This window comes from Pinus tabuliformis, chromosome 7 (genome assembly GCF_031772625.1).
Source record: "Pinus tabuliformis cultivar Carrire ecotype Pingquan chromosome 7, CPIR1, whole genome shotgun sequence".
Taxonomy (NCBI): Eukaryota; Viridiplantae; Streptophyta; class Pinopsida; order Pinales; family Pinaceae; genus Pinus; species Pinus tabuliformis.
Genome location: NC_142293.1, coordinates 1,355,655,901 through 1,355,669,200, shown reverse-complemented (window position 1 = coordinate 1,355,669,200; position 13,300 = coordinate 1,355,655,901). Strand labels below are relative to the sequence as shown.

The 13,300-nt window shown below is 39.6% G+C and overlaps 1 pseudogene; it reads right to left on the bottom strand.

Moving 5' to 3' along the window:
• Nucleotides 1-10,898: 10,898 nt before the first annotated feature.
• On the bottom strand, nucleotides 10,899-11,822 carry LOC149252589 (vacuolar protein sorting-associated protein 45 homolog pseudogene; annotated as a pseudogene).
• Between the last annotated feature and the right edge of the window lie 1,478 nt (nucleotides 11,823-13,300).

Here is a 13,300-nt window from a genome sequence, read left to right as displayed (position 1 = left end):
GAAATTAGGAGAAAAGGAAGGTGAAAGGTCACAGATTGCATGTGAGGAGGAAAATGAAGGAAAATAATGGAAAATGAAGAAAATAGAGGCCTAATTGATAAAAAGGCTTATGAGGATCAATTGGTAACTTTTTGTCAATTCATTTTTGGAGCTCTCTCACTCTTGGACACTTAGAGTTTTCTTGGAGCACTTTGGCACTGGATCAAGAAAGGAAAAGCAAGCAGGAGGAAGGAAGGAGCAAGCAAGGCAGAGCAGGATCAAGAAACTACAGCAGGATTCTTTACAGGTATCAATTTGCATGTGTGTTTTCCTTACTAGATTCGGCATGCATGGTATTGGATGTGGTTCTTTTTTGTTATGGCATGGGTTTTTCCAGGTGTGACAGTGTTTTTAGCCTATCCTTGCCATTTCCAGATAGCCATGGTGTGATGGGGTTCTCATGTATTGGTTGAGTTGGATTGTCAGATGGATTCGAAGCTGAGGGAGCTGGATCTTTGAATGATAGAACATATGGCCTAGTAACCCATGAACCAGAATGTGGGTTGTGGTGGAGTCGGATTTTGTGTTTCCTCAGTGGGCCTAGGAATCCTCTATCAGTGAATGGCAGGATATACAATAAAGGCTAGAGGTGGTTTCCCTTGATTAGGCCTAGGAATCCTTGTCGGTGACTAGCGGGATATACAGTAAGGCCTAGAGGGTAGTGTCTCGATTTAGGGCCTAGTGATCCCTAGATCAGACTGTGGATTACGGTAAAGCCTAAGAGATTAGGAGACAGGAAAATTCCTCACAGTGTATGTGGAGAAATTTGGTCACATCCATGCTTTTTTTGTCCTAGTGATATGGTGGAGATCATGGTAAAGCCTGTTATTACATGTTTATTGTGTTAGCCTATTGATCCAGTGTGGATCGGTAAAGCCCAATTTCTATTGATGAGGGTGAGGTGGTTTAGCCTCAGGACGCCCTAGTTGGTTATTTTGGTTTGAATCCCACATTCATACTTGGAATATGGCACAGGGGTAAATGGTTGAATAGATAATTGGCTCAGCCATTCTATGGTTGGGTGAAACATGGTAGTCCCATCCTGGATTAGATTTTGCATTCATTAATAAGAGGTTCTTTCCTTTATACCTTATGTATAAATTTATTGGTTTATATGTGGATTCTATGGCTGATATATCCTTGACATTTTTGTTGTTCTTACGTTGGTTATAAGCATGTATTATGACAGTGATGATGTATGGCTCTCCTCATGTTTTGATTTGTAAATGAATGAACAATGTATCTATAACCTTATGGATGATAATGTAGCTAATGGTATAAGGTATCAATGTTTCTTAACGATTCCCAAATAGGTATGAGACTCATATGTTCAGATCTATTATTTAGTCCTGTATATTACATATTTGTGGTATGTTTGATGAAATGTTTGTCATGGTTAGTAGGAGTCCAGTCAAGTCCTTGTTCAAGTAATTTAATTTGTATCATTATTCTACTATTATATTTCATATTTTAAGGTGTCATTTAGTTATGGGCATTGACATGGCCTCTGGGCCCGAAAAAGTGGCTCAAATCTAGGGATGCAGGCACAACACTAGGCAGAAAATGACCTAGATGTTGGCATACCTTGTTGTTGGATCACATTTTCTCTGATAACATGTAGAAATTCCCATTGTAGATCAACAGATTATGCAATATACTAAAGAAAAATACAAGATCTACTTCTACAACAAACTTTGCGGAGGCTTAATCAAATATGAGAAAGATCATTTAGAACACATATAACTGAGAATAAGAAATAAATCACACATAACACAGAAGAAATAACCCGGGGAAATCCTCAGCCTAAAACCCTAATCTTTGTATTATCATACAAGTGGAAATATGTTCAAGTTACAAAAAAATCAGCTCTCAAGCTATCATGCTCTCTCTGCAATCAAAAAATGCTACTCATAGATAGTCAAAGGCTCTCACAACCTTCTCCTCTACCCTCCAAGCCTCCTATTTCCTTGCGCAATTTTTCCTAGGGTCCAGTGCTTCCGTTGTGTGAATTCCCACCTCACACTGCTCACTTGGCTCAGAAATAACTGCACAACCTGAAGGAGATAATTCCTTCTGCATGGATGAGTTTTCTATATAGGAAAAATCCTCCAACTGATAGTGCATTGTCCCTTCCTCTGATCTCAACTGGGTTGCTGACTAAATTGAAATGCATGAGTTATTTATGAGAGAATATTCAGTCATCTAGAGAGCAGTAGTTACATGCATGCAAGCATTAACTAACTGAACTCACAATTAATTCAACAAACTGTTTGAACTAATCTAACTAGACTTGACTCAGTTAACTGAGCCAACTAATTACAACTCATCCTTATCTCTTTAACTGATGGATAAATTCCTCAATCAATGGAGAAACTGTTGCATGTCCCCACATAGACTTCATGTTTGATTTTCTACAACTAATTAACTCCAAATGAATTAATTAATTTTTACAAAGAGCTGCTAAGATCAAATTCGAATTTTACTTCTCTTTTAGTTCAAGGACTAACTAAAATATAGATCCATCCTGAAATGCTATTTATAGCAATGCTACTTTTAGCACTTCCATTTTTCATTCCTTGTTGATATGTCCAACACTGGTACCCGAACTACTATTTATAGCAATGCTATTTTTAGCATTTCTTGTTGCTATTTTCAACACTCCCTCTCAACAAGAAAGGCATTCAATTTGAACCTGATCCTGAACCTTTGGAATGTTCTACATGCAACACTTCTCCCAAGTGTTATTGCTCCAGCAACTCTAGAAACAAAAAAAAATCTCCCAGCTAACCTCCCTGTTGGGCTAGAAACACCCTCTAAGGCTGAAGCTCCCTCTACCAATAACAAGTACTCCCTCTGTGACCTCTGAGCTGCTACAACACTCCATGCATCTTGCACCGTTGCACACCTCTCTGTGCCATCCTGCACTGGTGCAACACTCCTATGCCTCTCGCATTGTTGCAGCCTGCTAGCTCTGCACTGTCTTGGGATTCATGCACTGTAGCTCTCTCTGCCACTCCATCCGCATCTGTCTCTACCCACTCGGCCAGTCCTACTACTCCTCGTCAGGGCTCCCATAGCAAGGTCTAATCAAAGAGGTTGAGTACCTCAATGATCATGCCCCTATTCTAGCCTTCTTGGGACTGTCACTCCACATCACCCCACCTCCGACCTGGAGGTATGGACGCATGTGATCCCTCTACCCACTTGGCTCGAAATTTCCCCCTATTGGAGGTCTCTGCATGAGTGGATGCCTCCAATCTGTCTCCTCTCAGCTTCCCTAGTTGTGGCTGCTCCACAGCCTCCTGAAATTGCTTCACCAATCGTGGCTCCTCCACAATCGTCTAAGACTTCTCCTGTGGCTGCATGTTGAGAGGTAATGTACTCTCCCTCTCAACCACCAAGTCTCCATCAATTTCCTTGCTCCTCAAGTCTTTGCATGCATCTTTAACCTCAAGAGCATACAAATTCTTGACTCGTGAACCGATCTGCTTCACCTGTCTCGTGGTGATGTGTCTAAGGAAAACCTTTCCCTTACTAAAGACTACATCATAGCCATTGTCTTACAGCATTATGATCGACACCAAATTTTTCATCAGTCCTGGTACATACTTGACATCGATCAAGGTAATGCGAGCTCCATGCTTCCTCTAAAAAACAACTGTGCCTTCACCTGAGACACCATACTTTTCAGCATTACCCATCGCTATGAGTATCTAGAGATCTTTCTCCTCCAAGGTACTAAACAAACTCTTGTCGCCGGTCATGTGGAAAGAAGCTCCACTGTCAAGAAACCAACCACATCCCACCATGGATGAAATCATGCATGTGAAGAGGGTGAAATCCAACTCGAACTGTGAGGCCAATGCCTCACCTTCGAATCCTTCCTTGGATCCCATCTTGGATTTCCTTAGTGGATAATTTGTAGCAAAATGGCCCACCTCATGACAACAAAAGCATCGCACTTTCGATTTGTCAAACTTCTTCCCACCATGGGAAGAACTCGATTTGGGATGAGAATCCTTCTCCTTCCCTTTCTTTGCCTTACTTGCTAAGGCCATATTTTCCTCATCATCTTGCTTTAATGAGGATCCATCTCTGGTGCTTCTTCTTATCTCCTCCTATATTAGATCCGACCAAAGTCGTTCCCAATTTGGTAGTTTTTCTCTTCCAGTAACCGAGTCTTGGTAGCTATGCCAGCTCTTAGGAAGACCGAGAAGTGCAAGACTCACCATGTCATCATCAGTAATCGTTATCCCTACACTTCCAAGCTCATCCCTGCAGGTGGTGAGCTTGTTCAGATATATAGAGATCGTGTCGCCCTTTTCACACTTGGTTTTCCGAAGCTTGTCTTTCAGCACCAGCTTCCTCTAATCAATACTATTCTAATATTTATCTTTCAATGTTTTCCACATCGAAAACAGTGTCTCCTTCCCATGGAAGCTCGAGACAATGTAGTCTCGAACTCCCTCCAGAAGGATTCTCCTTGCTCTAGCCACACATTTCTTCCATTCCACCAATTGGGTAGCATTAGTCGGCTTAGAGACTTCTTGATCAATGAAGTCCTTTAGACTGTTATCCTCTAATATTGTTTCCATGCGATCCTTCTAGGCTATATAATTCAAGCTACCATCAAGGGCATACTGGAGTCTTAAACTGTTGAACGCCATTGGTGAAATTGAGATGTGATAAGAACTCGATTTCTATATTCAGGAACCTCAAACTTCGAGCTTCTCTCTTCTTGTATATGTTCTTCGTCTTGATCACATTTTCTCTGATACCATGTAGAAATTCCCACCATATATCAACAGATTATGCAATATACTAAAGAAAAATACAAGATCTACTTCTACAACAAACTTTGCGGAATCTTAATCGAATATGAGCAAGATCAATGAGAACACATATAACTGAGAATGAGAAATCAATCACACATAACACAAAAGAAATAACCCAGGGAAAGCCTCAGCCTAAAACCCCAATCTCTGTATTATCATACAAGTGGAAATATGTTCAAGTTACAAAAAGAATCAGCTCTCAAGCTATCCTGCTCTCTCTGCAATCAAACAAGGTTGCTCATAGACAGTCAAAGTCTCTCACAACCTTCTCCTCTACCCTCCAAGTCTCCTATTTACTTGCGCAGTTTTTCCTGGGGTCTAGTGCTTCCACTTGTGTGAATTCCCACCTCACACTGCTCACTTGGCTCAAAAATAACTGCACAAACCTGAAGGAGATAATTCTTTCTACATGGATGAGTTTCCTATATAGGAAAAATCCTCCAACTGATAGTACATTGTCCCTTCCTCTGATCTCAACTGGGTCTCTGATTGAACTGACATGCATGAATTATTTATGAGAGAATATTCAGTTATCTGGAGAGCAGCAGTTACATGCATGCAAGCATTAACTAACTAAACTCACAATTAATTCAACAAACTGTTTGAACTAATCTAACTGGACTTGACTCAGTTAACTGAGCCAAATAGTTACAACTTAATATTACAACTCATCCTTATATCTTTAACTGATGGATAAATTCCTCAATCAATGGAGAAACTGTTGCATGTCCCCACATAGACTTCATGTTTGATTTTCTACAACTAATTAACTCAAGATGAATTAATTAATTGTTTTACAAACAGCTCCTAAGATCAAATTCGAATTTTACTTCTCTATTTTAGTTCAAGGACTAACTAAAATAGGAATCCATCCCAAAATGCTCTTTATAGCAATGCTATTTTTAGCACTTCCATTTGTCATTCCTTGTTGCTATGTCCAACACTAGTACCCGAACTGCTATTTATAGCATTTCTTGTTGCTATTTTCAACATTTTCCTTGATATGTTTGTCATGCCATACCTTCATTGGCAATTGTATGACTTTAGTGTGTAGGAGAGCTTGCATTTTGAACTCATCTAAGCCATTTAGTTGGAGTAGCCTTTCTTTTTGTGTTGTGGTGACATCTAAGTCCAACTGAGCTGCCATTGTCAAAGTGTATATATTCTAACTCAATAGAAAGGAAAGCCTTCTTCCCATAAACCAAATCACATGGAGATAATCCATTGGTGGTTTTCCAAGTGGTATTGTAGGCCCAAGTGGCCTTTAGTAGTCTCTCTACCCAATATTTTTTGTTGTTTCTAACAACCTTAGTGAGGATTCTCTCCAATGCTTTGTTTGTGACCTCTACTTTCCCATTTTCTTGAGGGTGATAGGCAGGGGATGTCTTGTGCTTGATATGGTGCTGCTTCATGATATATTCAATAAAAATTGTGCTCCTTGATTAGTGACTACGTTCCTTGGATACCCAGACTTGTAGAAGATGTTTTCTCTTAAAAAAAAATCACATTTATGCTCAGTTTCTACTTTGACTTCCTTTGTCTCAACCCACTTTTTCAAGTAATTAGTGCACACAATGATGTACTTTTTTTTCCCTACTGGTGGATCAATTAGCCCAATAAAATTCATACCCCACTTTTCAAATGGATCTAAGGCCACTTGAGGTTGTAGGGGAATTTCATCCCTAGGAGTGGTGTTTCCCATCCTTTGGCATTGATCACATATAGTGGTGTATCTCCTTGCATCTTCATGTAGAGTGGGTCAATAGTAACCATCCTGTAAAAATTTAAAGGTTGTCCTTTTTGAAGCAAAATGACCTCCACAAGGCCCATCATGACATGCTGAGAGGATGTCAAAGACCTCCTATTCTCTTACACATCTACTCAAGATCTAATATGGTCCCAATCTAAAGAGATTTACCCCCATCCAAGTGAAAGGAGAGATTTTCCTTGCAATATTTATTTTCTCCCTAGATGATAGATTAGGAGGGAACCTCCCAGCTACCAAGTAGCTTGCTATGTCAGCAAACCAAGGAGAAACCACTAAGATGGAAAAGAGGTGCTCATCTAGTAGTTGATCATCCACCATCTCTTAATTACCTACAAGCAAGGTTAACCTGGACAAAAAATATGCAACCACATTTTCTTTCCCCGGTTTGTCAATAATAGTCAAATCAAATTGTTGTAACAATAACAACCATCTAATTATCCTAGCATTAACATTAGTCTTTTTCATCAAATATTTAATGGTTGCATGATCAGTATGAACAAAAGTTTGGTACCCAGTGATATAGTGCCTAAATTTGTTTAAAAAATGTACTATAGCTAAGAGTTCCTTTTTAGTGATAGTGTAATTCAGCTCAGCTTTAGACAAATTCTTACTAATGAAATAAATGGCATAAGGAAACTTATCCTCTACATGTCCCAAGGCTCCTCCCATAGCTTCATCTGATGCATCAGTATGGATATGGAAAGTAAATGCCTAGTTGGGACCCCTTAGAATGGGTGCAGTGGTCAGTTTTTCTTTCAACACATCAAGGGCCTCTTAACAATTGTTGGTCCAATAGAAACCTAAATATTCGGCCAATAAACCAAACAAAGGTAAAGAAACTTTACTAAATTCTTTGATGAATCTCCTATAATACCCAGCTAGTCCCAAGAAACTCTAGACTTCTCTTTGCTTTTGAGAGGTAGGGACCCTTTTGATGATGGCGGTTTTTTTTGGGTCAACCTGTATACCTTCCTTGGATATGGAATGGCCAAGGAAAATCCCCTCATTCATCAAGAAGTCACATTTCTCAAGTATTAGAGAGAGCTTCATTGAAGTCACATCTATAAGGAATGAAATCATCCATGTATATTTCAACAGAGTCATGAACCAATTTAGTAAAAATACTCAAAATTGCCCTCTGGAAAGTAGCAAGGGCATTGCACAAACCCATGGAAGAAATCTATAAGCAAAGGTACCCCAAGGACATGTGAATGTGGTCTTGTCTTGGTCTTTGGGGATGATCTAGATTTGATTGTATCCACTAAATCCATCCAGGAAGGAGAATAATTTCTTCTCTATAAGGCCATCTAGGACTTGGTCAATGAAGAGAAAAGGAAAATGGTCCTTCTTTGTAGCCTTGTTGAGTTCGTGGTAATCCACACATATTCTCCACTTCACATTCTTCTTAGGAACCAACACAAGAGGTGACACCCACTCACTATCTGAAATGGGTTACATGAACCATGCATCCAATAGTTTTTGCAATTATTCTTTCACAATGACCTTAAGAGTTGGTTTCATCCTTCTCTGGAGTTGGCACACAAGATTTCATCCCTTCTTTATGTAAATATGGCGAGTAAAAACTTAGGGATGCATACCTTTCATTTCCTTATAATCCCAAGAAAAATCATCCAGGTGTTGCCTCGACACTTTGCAAAATTTCTCTTCATGTTTGGCTAGGAGAGAAGGGTTGATCTTTAACGTTCTAGATGGGCCAAACTCTACAATCTTGACATGGTCTGGACTTGAGTCAATAGGGCATAAGTCAGACCAAGGAATACTCCTAGATTCTTTCATCAACTCATCAATTGGGATGGGAGTGGGAGGTTTATTCTGAAGGATATGCTCAATGAGGTCATCTTCATCAGGTTTCTCCCATCTTGTAATGGTATCTAGACTGCAGATTGGGTGGGGGGTGGTGTGATATATTTCACTTCTTCCTCTTCTTCTAACCACAAGGGTAAGTCATGCTCAATAGAAGGTTGAGCAAGAGGATACAATACCAATTGTTTAGACAAATATCCATTATTAATGGTCATGTTCCCAACCCTACAACTAATGTAAGCATCAGCAGTGGCTAACCACAATCTTCCCAAGATGAGAGGATATCCATTAAACTTGGTTTTGGGATGGAGAACCAGTAAATTAGTAAGATACTCCCAAGAGTCAATGGAGACAATAACATCTTCAACAGCTCCCTCAGGAGCTATCGTGGATCTGTCTGCAAGATGTAGCATTGTGGTGGTCTTTCTCAAATCCCCTTGGAGATTGAGCTTTAGCATGGTTTCCTTAGTCATCACATTAATTGTAGCCCCAATATCAATTAGGGTATTAAAGATTATAAGGCCATCAATGTGCACATCTACTACTAGGCTTCCAGGGTTTAGATATTTTGGGAAGATCACCCTCCCAAGCATCAAATCAGATAATTTCCCAACAAAATTTATGGTGGGGGTGTCTCTTTTTCTTCTCCCAGGATTTTTGAAACAATTTTCCTTGATGAGATTATTATAGATGGGAACATATTTAATAGCATAGAGAAGGGGTATCTTAACACACAAATTCTTCAATTCTTCCAGAAGTTCAACCTCTTCTAGGGTGTGTTAGCTAGGGTGGATCAACCTCTCAGGAAAAGGAGGTGGATTGACTTGAGGAACACTATCTTCCTTCTCTTATCCAATCTCTTTAGGTGGAGAAGGTGGGTGGTTATCTGGAAGCACTCTCCCAAACCGAAGGTTTATCTCTTCTATTTCCATAGCATATGCAGGATAAGATGCCTCTCCACTATAGACCTGTTGTGCTTGCTTGTTTTTTGAGTTCGGATTGGGTTGAGCAGGAATTTGAGGTTTCTTAGGTGGAGTAGGACGAGTAAGTTTTGGTTGAGTTTGGGGTGGAAATAGTAAAGCAATAGGTTGGTTAACTTGAGGCCTCCACCCTTGTGATGGGTTTCCCCATTGAGAATATTGGGGTGGATATGGCTGAAAAATGATGTTTGACAAGTTGAAGAGGATATGGAGGAGCATAAGGCCAAGAAGGAGGTGAGGACTAGGATGGATTAGTGGAAGAGTATCAAGGTTGAAAGGGTGAATTCTTATTTGGATTATAATAAGAGTAGTGTGCACCTTGCTTGCCTTATTGATATGGTCAAGGTCCTTGATGTCTTCTTTGATTATGTTAGCCTCTCTCATAAAACAATAATAAATCCAAAAATAAATAAATAAATTAAATATTCCAAGTTAGGAATTTGTGCCTAACTCTTGGGTTGTTCCTCTAAGATAGGAGTTAGTTTAGGTAACTCCTATATTGGTGTGTGTCTGGTGAGAAATTATCTCAACCAAAGGAGAAATTATCTCAACCAAAAGTGTCTAAGATAGCACGCACTATCTTGAGAACACTGTCTCTCATCTATTTATTTGTAACACTATATTCAATTATTTGATGAATGAGAATGTATGAATGAGAATGAGAGAGAAGCATGAGGCTTCAGCCTTTTTCCGCCAATATTTTGGGTCTGGTTTTTATGTGTGTTTTTCTGTAATCTCTTTGAGTTAATTTCATTTTTATCATGTGGTATCAGAGCAACAAGACCGAGGGACCTGTATGCTGGTTTGAAAAGCGTGACTGACGTGAAGCTGTCACGTGGTTTGGAGGGCCAATCGCGCCGACTTAGCCGTGGATCTGATGCTAGCTGCTTCGATCAAGTCTGCGGTGGAGTAATATTAGTGGTAGCCCGGTGTAGACGAGGTGAAGGAGAATCGATCTGGAAACTGTGAGGAGCTCAGACAGCCTCGAGTGAATGTCGTCTCTGAGAGTGAGCATCCAATCTGGCAGCCCACCGTGTTTGGTAGCCTGGGTTCTGCGTTAAATATCTGTAGAGATTTTGTATGAGGAAGGAGTTAGCGGGAATAAAGTTATCCTCGTATTTTTTAGCTGTTTGGTGAATACGTGGTGGATGTGAATCTGTGGCGTCGGAGCTGTGGCGTTGGTGAGCATCGTAGATCGTAGCAGCATCGATCATCCAGGAGAATTAGAGCGACATGTGTGGAGTAGCCTGCATCAGTGAAGTCTGCCGCTCTTCGTCAGATCTGTGGATTTAACACGTCCTCTGCAACTTGGATCATGAGAGATCTTATCAGCTTGGTGCATGTTGATAATCAAGCATGTCAAATAAGCTTGGTGCGGTAATGAGAATCATTGGTGTTATATGATCGCTGATTAAGCCACAGATGTTGCTTTTGCGCGTCAAGAGAGAACGACTATAAAGGTGGGGTGTTCAAACGCTGAGAGCCTGCGTGTGAAGAGTAGGTCAATGCGCGTGAGAGTAGATCGAAGGCGTAAATTGAATGCATGTCCTCTAGTGTCTGGATATTCTGGTTGCTCTTTGCCTTCTGCTGGAATTCGTCCACCATACGTTTTATATTCATTCCAAGATCACCAAAATTCTCAAACATGTTTGCTTTAAAGAACGTATCTTGTTCTGATGAAAGCACTACCTCCTGCTGATCTTTGGGAACTTTAATGAAAGTTATTAAATCCACTTTATTATCTTTGATCTCCAAAATTTCATGCACCATTGCCTGATAAGTCCACTGATTCAGTAAGGGGGTAACTGGATCATCCCGTCTATCAAGTATCAAAAGCAGTGGAGAAATTTCTGATCTTCGGAAGTCAAAAAGTGCACTCTCCTCTTCATACATGCGTTTAGTAGTTTCTTGTGCAATCCTTCTAGCAATATCTGAGCTCCGCTGAAATCGAATGATGGGCCGACGTTTGAGTGCCAAGAACACTGCAGATATGCCATCATGCACTCTATCACAAAAGAGCTGGGTGCTCTGGGAATCTGCAACTGGAGGAAGCATATAAATATAATTTGAGGGCATATTGAGTGTGAAATGATAAGGATCCATGGAAAAAAAATCAGCGTAGAATTCCTGAACTTGCTGCACAACTTCATGTTCATCAGAATCTCCAAGAATCTGAAGGTAGTGAGTCTTCAAAATATTAGAAAAATACAGGTGATATTCACCAAACCGTGGGTTACTTAAGTGTCATTTTAGATGTTGAATGTTCTCTGCTGTTGGGCGCAGAAAGCAAACTGCTTTTAGAACGAGGACTTTCATGCCTGAAATGTCACGAAGCATTTTGTTGACATAGTCCCTCACCGCAGTGACGACCACCATCTTTTCTCCGCATCAGACGATGAAGAATCTGAAATTCTTCGAACTGTTTATCGATGGGATCCAATTCTACTTCCGATTCCCTCTATGCTAAGACGACGAAGTTCTATCGACCACTGAAAATGAAATGCCTTGCTCAGGTAACCTCTTTCGTTCAAATGCTCTGCAATTTACCGATGGAGTTTTATCTTCGGAATGCGCAAGTGTTAGTGTTTCTGCCGAAAATGAAGGCCATAGAAACACTTTGTCAATGAATTCTGTGAAGATAAATAAGAAAGTTGGAGGACGTGTTTCAAGGAGTCAACACTATGGATTATGCGTAGAACTCAACAATGTGTGAAGGACCTGCATGAAGCAACCAACCAACAAAAGCACAAATACTTGTGTGGTACATCCAAAAACTGACTGGAGAACTTCGTAAGTCTAAGCTTATTTTTCTACCGAAATTTCCTTTGCATTCATTTATGCCAAGTATTTGCCATATCCTTTTTTCCACTCATTTATTAAAGGGACTCACATAGATAAATTCAAGGGAGTGGGAAAGTAAAGTGAATAAAACACATTTAGAGAATTTTCTAATGTTAGATGAGTCAAAAACTTAAATTGAAGTTGAATTTCAAAAGTCAAAGTGAGGGTTGAGTGAAAGTTAAGCGGAGCTGAATTTGAAATTGAAAAGTGTATTTTTTAATTATAGTGTTTTTGGGGAGAGATAAGGGATGGATAAAATAATTTTTATTTGGGAGTCATAAGGGTGAATAAGGTTGATGATTTGTGGAATGGTAAGGTGAATTTCATTTAGTCATATTTGAAGTCATAAGAGGCACTTTTTGAAGACAAGTTGCTTCAAGCATTTGTGAGCTTGACATTCTCATTGCTTGAGAAATTGAAGATTATGTAATCTAAAGTTTAATAAAAAAAATCATTTTTTGTGTTGATTGTGTCCAAGATCCGCCCGAAATTGAATAAGGGGATCTTAGGTACACCATGTGTATTTGTGATGGCGAGTGTTTTTATGGCTTCATGTTGTTACTTATGATTTGTGTCTAGTTGTGACACATAAATGATCGCATTTACCACACACATAAAGTTCAATGCAAGCAAGCACAACACTTGTAACAGAATCGCTGCAAGGAAGGATAATTAAGCTCCACACATACAACAACTCATCAAAGTTTTCAACATCAGCATTTTACCTCAACAAACAATTTCACTCAATACAATCAAGTTCATGAATCTGCAGACTCCAGCATTTCAAAGCAATGTCTACATCACTACAATCAAGTTAATGAATCTGTAAACTTCAATGTTTCAAAGCACAATCTACATCAACATTGTTGAACTTGTAATCAAACTCAAATCACATTGAATTGTAAGGGTGCATTCTCGGTTGAAACCGACACCCAAGTCTTGAATTGAGTCAAATTGAATTCATTGTAGTGAATCATTGAAATCATTGTAAGCTTTTTTGGGTGCATTTTCGA